Source organism: Ursus arctos, unplaced genomic scaffold (genome assembly GCF_023065955.2).
Source record: "Ursus arctos isolate Adak ecotype North America unplaced genomic scaffold, UrsArc2.0 scaffold_9, whole genome shotgun sequence".
Taxonomy (NCBI): domain Eukaryota; kingdom Metazoa; phylum Chordata; class Mammalia; order Carnivora; family Ursidae; genus Ursus; species Ursus arctos.
Window position 1 is genome coordinate 28518909 of NW_026623111.1, and position 7423 is coordinate 28526331.

Genomic DNA, 7423 nt, shown 5'->3' on the forward strand with positions numbered 1-7423 from the left:
TGGAGGAAAGAAAAGCCTTGTGCACTATTTGTGGGAATGTAAATTGGTTTAGGCATTAGAGACAACAGTATGGAGTTTCCTCAAAATTAGGAAATAGAAATACCATGATTTAGCAATCCTTCTAAATACATAACCAAAGGAAGTGAAAACAGGTTCTTGAAGAGAGATCTGACCTCCCATGTTCCTTGTAGTATTATTCACAATAGCCAAGATATGGAAGTAACCTGAATGTCCATCAACGGGTGAATGGATAAAGATGTGGGGAATGTGTGTGTATATACTTATATGTGTACAAATAACATTCCATTGTATATACACCCACATATATACCCATAGGCCATAAAATGGAGTGTTATTCAGTCATGACAAAAAAGGAAATCCTGTCGTTTGTAACAACATGATGAAACTTGAGGGCGTGCTGCTAAGCAAAATATCAGACAAATACAGTACGGTGTCACTTACACCTGGAATATATAAAAGCCAAACCCTCCTGCCCAGTGCTGCCAACATGGTGTTCAGGTGCTTTGTGGAGGTTGGCCAGGTGGCCCACATTGCCTTTGGCCTTCGTTCAGGGATGCTGGTTAAGACTGTAGATGTTTTGGTTCAGAACAGGCCTTTCGTTGATGGACCTTGCACTCAGGTAAGGAGACAGGCTTTGCCTTTCAAATGCATGCAGCTCCTTGACTTCATCCTCAAGTGCCTACACAATGCCAGTCAGAGTATGACTAATAAGCCTGGCAGAAGGCAGATATCAGTACAAAATGGGCAGCCACAAGTTGGGCCAAGAAGGTTAAGACCAGAGAAAGGAAAGCCAACATGGCAGCTTTTGATCATTATAAAGTCATGAAGGCCAAGAAAATGAGGAACAGAATAATCAAGCTTGAAGTTAGGAAGCTATAAAAAAGCAGCTCTCCTGGCAGTTTCTCCCAAAAAAGCACCCTCTGCTAAGGGTGCAGCTGCAACAGCTGCTGTAAATGTTACCTGCAAAAAAGATGGCTGCTGCAGGTAAGAAGGCTCCAGCCCAGAAGGTTCCTGCCCAAAAGCCATGGGCCTGAGGCAGTGTCTCCAAAGGCTCAGAAGGGTCAGAAAGCACCTGCTCTGAAGGCATCTAACAATTTCTTATGCATAAAAGCATAAGAGGCTATTATAAATAAGTAATAAAAGTTCTTTTCTCTCTCTCTCTCTCACACACACACACACACACACACACACACACACACTAACACGCGTGCGCCTGCCAAACTCATAGAAACAGTAAGACCGGTGGTTACCAGGAGCTGGTGGGTAGGGAAAAATGGGAGATGTTAGTAGAATGGTATAAGCTTTCAGTTATAAAATGAGTAATCTCTGGGGATTGAAAGTACAGCATGCTGATTATAGTTAATAGTACTATATTATGTACTTGAAAGTTGCTAAGGGAGTGGATCATAAATGTCTGACAACAAAAGAAGTAGTAATTACTTGACATGATGGAAGTGCAAGCTGACGCTATGATGGTAATCATTTCATTATATGTGTATGAAGTCAACATGTATACTTTAAACTTACACAATATTATATGTCAATTAAATCTCAAAGCTTAAAAAAATAATGTTTGAAGGAGGTAGTCTGTTAAAACCATCAAAAAACTTAATTTCTACTTTTTTTTTTTTTTTAAAGATTTTATTTATTTATTTGACAGAGAGACAGGCAGCGAGAGAGGGAACACAAGCCGGGGGAGTGGGAGAGGAAGAAGCAGGCTCCCAGCGGAGCAGGGAGCCTGATGGGGGCTCAATCCCAGGGTCCTGGGATCACACCCTGAGCAGAAGGCAGATGCTTAACAACTGAGCCACCCAGGCACCCCCTTAATTTCTACTTTTAAAGACAATGTCACCTTTTCATTCACAGTAGACAACAGAGTGCAGAAAGAAAATACCAAGAGTTATAATAAAGATGGAAAATTGAACTCTAAAGGGTTTAAATAATATAAGAAACAATTTATTACTAAAAGGGTTTAATTCCTCTTAAAATTATCATAAAATTATAGGGGCACCTGGGTGGCACAGAGGTTAAGCGTCTGCCTTCGGCTCAGGGCGTGATCCCGGCGTTATGGGATCGAGCCCCACATCAGGCTCCTCCGCTATGAGCCCGCTTCTTCCTCTCCCACTCCCCCTGCTTGTGTTCCCTCTCTCACTGGCTGTCTCTATCTCTGTCAAATAAATAAATAAAATCTTTAAAAAAAAATTATAAAATTATAACATTAACATTGCTATTTGTTGACGTTTTCTTATGTCAGATTTTCATTTTTCTATGAAAAGCTAATTTCATTAGATACTACACGTAATTGGCATTTTATTTTAATAAACTCAAATCTAAGTCTCTAGGACTTTGTTCTAAAACAAATCTATAGAAAAAATTAGTTCTACCAAAAATTTGTCTGTTTACAGTTAACAAAGGAAATACGACTATTTCAAATATTAAGTTAAAGTCATGTACGTACTCAGAAGAAGAATTTGGGTGTAAAGTATTTAAATGACTAAAGAAAAGTTTTATATTCTACCTTTCCCCATGAATTTGTACTTTTTACTGAAGTTGACCAAAATGTTGGCAAACAGTTTTTAGCAGTATCCTTTCATGTTGGAAATTCCTTTTTATCTCTTATTACGTCTAGTTTAAGAATTTATTACATATAAAAATATTATATTTTATTTTTTATATTTATATGTATATATAAATATAAATTATTATATATAAATATTTTTTCCTGGCTATAGCACCAAAAGTGTGCCTTTTTTTCATATATTTTCATAAAACAAGTTTTTTAGATTTGTTATTCATCCATATAGTATATTTATTTTGTCATTTATTTACACTATAGTATATATTTCTTGTAATCTCTTTGGATTTATTTTGTTTTTCAATTTCAGTTGAATATTATGCATTAGTTTGCTGTCTTGTCTCTTTTTCTACATATATATGTAGAAAATAATTTTCTCTAAATATAACCTTTTCTGAAAATATTTAGAGAGAGAAATTTCCATTGAAACACCACTTTGGGTGAAGCCTATGTCTTGATACATAGGATTTTTATTATCCCCTAGTTCAAAGTGCCTCAATAACATAATTGTCCGTGTTGAGTTTTTGCATGATTTTCTAGATTTATTCCTACATATTTGTTGGTTTTCGATGTTGCAGTGGTGGCTTACTTGGACTTATTCCATTCTTCAAAATAAAAAGAAATATTTTGAGCCACTATGCCGTGAAGGAAAGCTAATGATTAATATAATTCTGTGAAAATAGGTTTAAAATGTCACATAAATAAAACTATTTCTTCCATATACCACACTGCATAAATATTTCAGTGGTTTAGAATTCAGAGCTTCAATTATATCTTTAAATGCTGAAATTTTTAGAAAATGAGATTTTAAGGTAACCAGAAAAAGTATCTTCTCCAGGCATCTGTTCGTCAATATCCGTCTCGAATTGCTGTTGTACAGCTTTCGCTAGAGTAGCTGCAAAATCAGAAAATTTATTTTCTCTTGAGACCACTCCTTCAAATATTAAACACTCCTTATAATGACCCAGAAATATCTCTCCATATAGTTTGCACCCTTTGGTTCTTATTTTAATCCAGTATCAATACAGCACCAGTCTCTATCCTCTTCCTTATGACAACTCTTGAGATCATAAGGGCAGTGTCTGTGTCCTTACTCTCCTCCCCTTCCTTTCTCTGGGCTGAGTTTTCTCCCATTCATAAAACATGGTGTCCAGCCTTTTTACCACCTTGGTGATCACCCTTCTCTGAGTGCACCCTGGCACTTTCATGCACTCTTCACACTTCTCAGTGTGTTGCCCATTATTTTAGGTGTGGTCTTAAAAACAAAAGTAGGCTAGGGATATCTTTTCACTTTGAATTAGGTTCCCTACTACTGTCAGTGCACTGAGGTTGCGGTGTCACCGGAGAAGCTGCCTGGCAGGGCATTCAGAGGCCTTCCAAACTGACATTTACATTGATCTCATCATTGTCATGCTTTGTTTTGCCTGCCTGGGGACTTTGGAAGAGGTAGGGACTTATACTGTGGGGATGTCATCACCCTAAGCTTGAAAGGGAAGATTATCCATCCATGTATTCTAGCTGGTCTTCTCTCCCTGAAGGAAAACTACTTCCTGAAAAGTAAAATTATAATAATAAAATTGATTTGTAAGCATAGAATTAGGGCAAAGCGTATTAGTTCATCAGTGTAATATTTATGTCAGGGTTCTGATATTCACACATGTTGCTCATCAGAATACAGAGATACTTCCTGCCAAAACCACGCAGGGTGACTCTTTTATCAATGTGTTCTCTCCCTACCACAGGGCTGAGCAGAGGGACTTCTGTCCTTGTTTGCTGAGTGGTCTTGCTTTTCTATATTTTATGCTAGTTAATCCCTGTTTCTAATAAATAAATCTTATTAGATTCTTTAATGTCTTCTGTCTTACTCTATTCAGGAGGCCAACTTGTCTTTTCAAGGCGACTTTGGAATCGCTCTTATCATTTGACGTGGATTTTATAACCTGATTCTTAAATTCCATTCTTTTTTTTTTTTTTTAATTTTTAGTTAAGTATTTGAGAGAGAGAGGGAGGGAGGGAGCACAATCAGGGGGAGCGGCAGGGAGAGGGAGGGAGACGGAGAAGCAGGCTCCCCATGGAGCAGGGAGCCCTACATGAGGCTTAATCCCAGAACCCTGGGATCATGACCTGAGCCAAAGGCAGACACTTAACCAACTGAGCCACCCAGGCGCCCCTGATTCTTAGAGACCATTCTTATTCCTGTTTTCCAAATTCCAAGAAAGCTCCTCACTATCACCCACATGAATTTACCCGAACAAGTAACTAGTCAAAAAATTATGGTCATGTGGCCACACACGTATGTTAAGACCTTCTCTGTACTTTTTCTGTCTGCTCCGTCTGTGCCATCTATTGGGAGCTGCAGTGGATTCTGGGTAGTTTGACCATGGCAATGACATGATTAGCATTAACCCTTTGGCTATCAATCGTCCTGGCCTATCTCAGAGGGCCGCCGATATCCCTGATTAGTCTCCCCTGCCTGACCAGCTTCACAGTGAAGGTAAGAGATCTGTTCTGCCCAGCCTCCCACTTGTTTCCTATTTTTTCTAAAGCATGTTCAATTACAGTTAAAAGCACTTGGCTTCCTCAAACAACTATGAAAAATCAAGGAATAATAGAGGTCAGAAAAGCAGTTTTAAAGTCCTCATATTTACCATAAATATCCAAAGAGAAATTCTTTTGAATATCTTTATATCTGTGTAAGATAATGTCTCTATTTCTGGAGTTCCTTCAGACTCTCTAAAGACCTTAACAATATGCCCTGACCTTACATATTGGCTAAAATGTAACTTTGGTGACTCAGGCAACAGTTATCTATATTTTAATGTCTTTACAGAGTTCCTCCACAGAGCTATATAAGTAAATGCTAAAGGGGTAATCTTTTTATACAGCCACTTTGAAGATATGAATACAAATTGGGGAGGAAGGTGAAGATGAGAAGCAATGCCATAAGGAAAATGTGTATCTCTGTAAAAGTTAATTGTGATGATAATTACTTTCCGCTTTGGAAGCACATAGATGATGTTGGCTCTTACAATGGAATTTGTTCAAAGAAATAAAATAGATTGGGCTATTCAGTGACTGAATTGTTCATTATGTTAAGAATGGAAAGCAATCTTGTAAAATGTCATCTTTTGCATTTATTTTAATTTTCCGAGAACATCTATGCCAACTAAATGTAAAACTTCCCCGATATCACTCCTACCTCATTAAAGGGGAAAAATAATATGGCTAAATGCCTTTGACAAATAGTCATATTATTTAAATAATTATCACTGTCTTTGTCACCAAAGATACAGACAAGGAAAAATCAGGGGAAGGCATAAAAGGGAGATTCAAGATACTTGTCAATAATAGGAAGCTAGGGAGGAAGTTCAATGAGAAATTCACCTTCTCTGCAAACAGCAGTACCTGCAAAGCTCTGCCTCTCCTGGAAGCATTGTGTACCTCATATCCCTTCGTCACACATGCACTCCCTCTAACACGCACTCAGAAAAGTGGCTAAAACAATGCCAAAGAATAAACCATTTTCTGTTCTGGAGGTACCAGCCCCATAAACCTACAAATCGCTGTTTCCAGCCGCTTGATTCTAGGAGTTTCTTCAGACCTAGCTTGAATGCTGGGTGGTGCCTGTGTTTTCAGATTGTTTCCGCTTAAGCCTTCCTTCCCAACTTGGGCCTCTGGAGGTTAACCTCTTCGACTCTGTGCAACATTGGCTCGTACAGCCTTCACCTACCTCTGCTTCTGTACCCTGATTGGTTTGAACTTTTCAAAGTAATCTCTAGCCTGAATGCTGAGCCTGAAAATCCTCCTTATATTTCAAGGCTAGCCTCATATCCATACTCTTCTTTAATTGGGGTATAATTTTCATAACATATTAATTATAGGATGCATAACGTGTATTACAAAATGATAACCTCAATAAGTCCAATTAACATCCATCAACATACACAGTTATGTTTTTCTTGTGATGAGAATTTTCAAGATCTACAATCTTAGCTACTTTCAAATATGCAATACATTATTAACAATAGTCACCATGCTATACCTTACATCCCCATGACTTATTATGTAACTGGAAATAGGTATCTTTTGACCTGCTTCACCCATTTTTCCCAGTCCCCACTCAGGCAACCACCAATCTGTTCTCTGTATCCAGGATCTCCAGTATTTTGTTTTTGTTTTTATTTTGGAGTTGAGACATAATGTTACATTAGTTTCAAGTATACAACACAGTCTACACAAGCCCGTACATGACGCTGTGTTCACCAGAAGCATAGCTACCCCCTACCACTATACAATGCTATTACAATCCCACTGACTATATTCCCTATGCTGTACCTTTTATTCTCATGACTTAGTTATTCCATAACTTGAAGCCTCTATCTCCCACTCCCTTTCACCCTTTTTGTCTATTCCCTCATACCCTTCCTCTCTGACAAACATCGGTTTGTTCTCTGTATTTGTGGATCCGTTTCTTCTTCTGTTTGTTCATCTGTTTTGTTTTTTTATTCCAAATATAAATAAAATTATACGGTATTTTTCTTTGACTAACATAATACCCTCTAGGTTCATCCACGCTGTTAGAAATGATAAGATCTCATTCTTTTTACGCTTGACTAATATTCCATTGTATATATATATATACACCACAACCTCTTTATCCATTCATTCATCGTTGGATGCTTGAGTTGCTTGCACGTCTTGCCTATTGTACATAATGCTGCTATATGTGGTGCATATGACTTTTCAAATTAGTATTTTTATTTATTGGGGGAAATGCACAGTAGAATTACCGAATCAAATGGTAGTTCTATTTTTATTTTGAGAGGA

General features: G+C 37.7%; 1 pseudogene; it reads left to right on the forward strand.

The window, feature by feature from the left end:
- The first annotated feature begins 508 nt into the window (after positions 1-508).
- On the forward strand, positions 509-1137 carry LOC113262324 (60S ribosomal protein L14-like; annotated as a pseudogene).
- The last annotated feature ends 6286 nt before the right edge of the window (positions 1138-7423 follow it).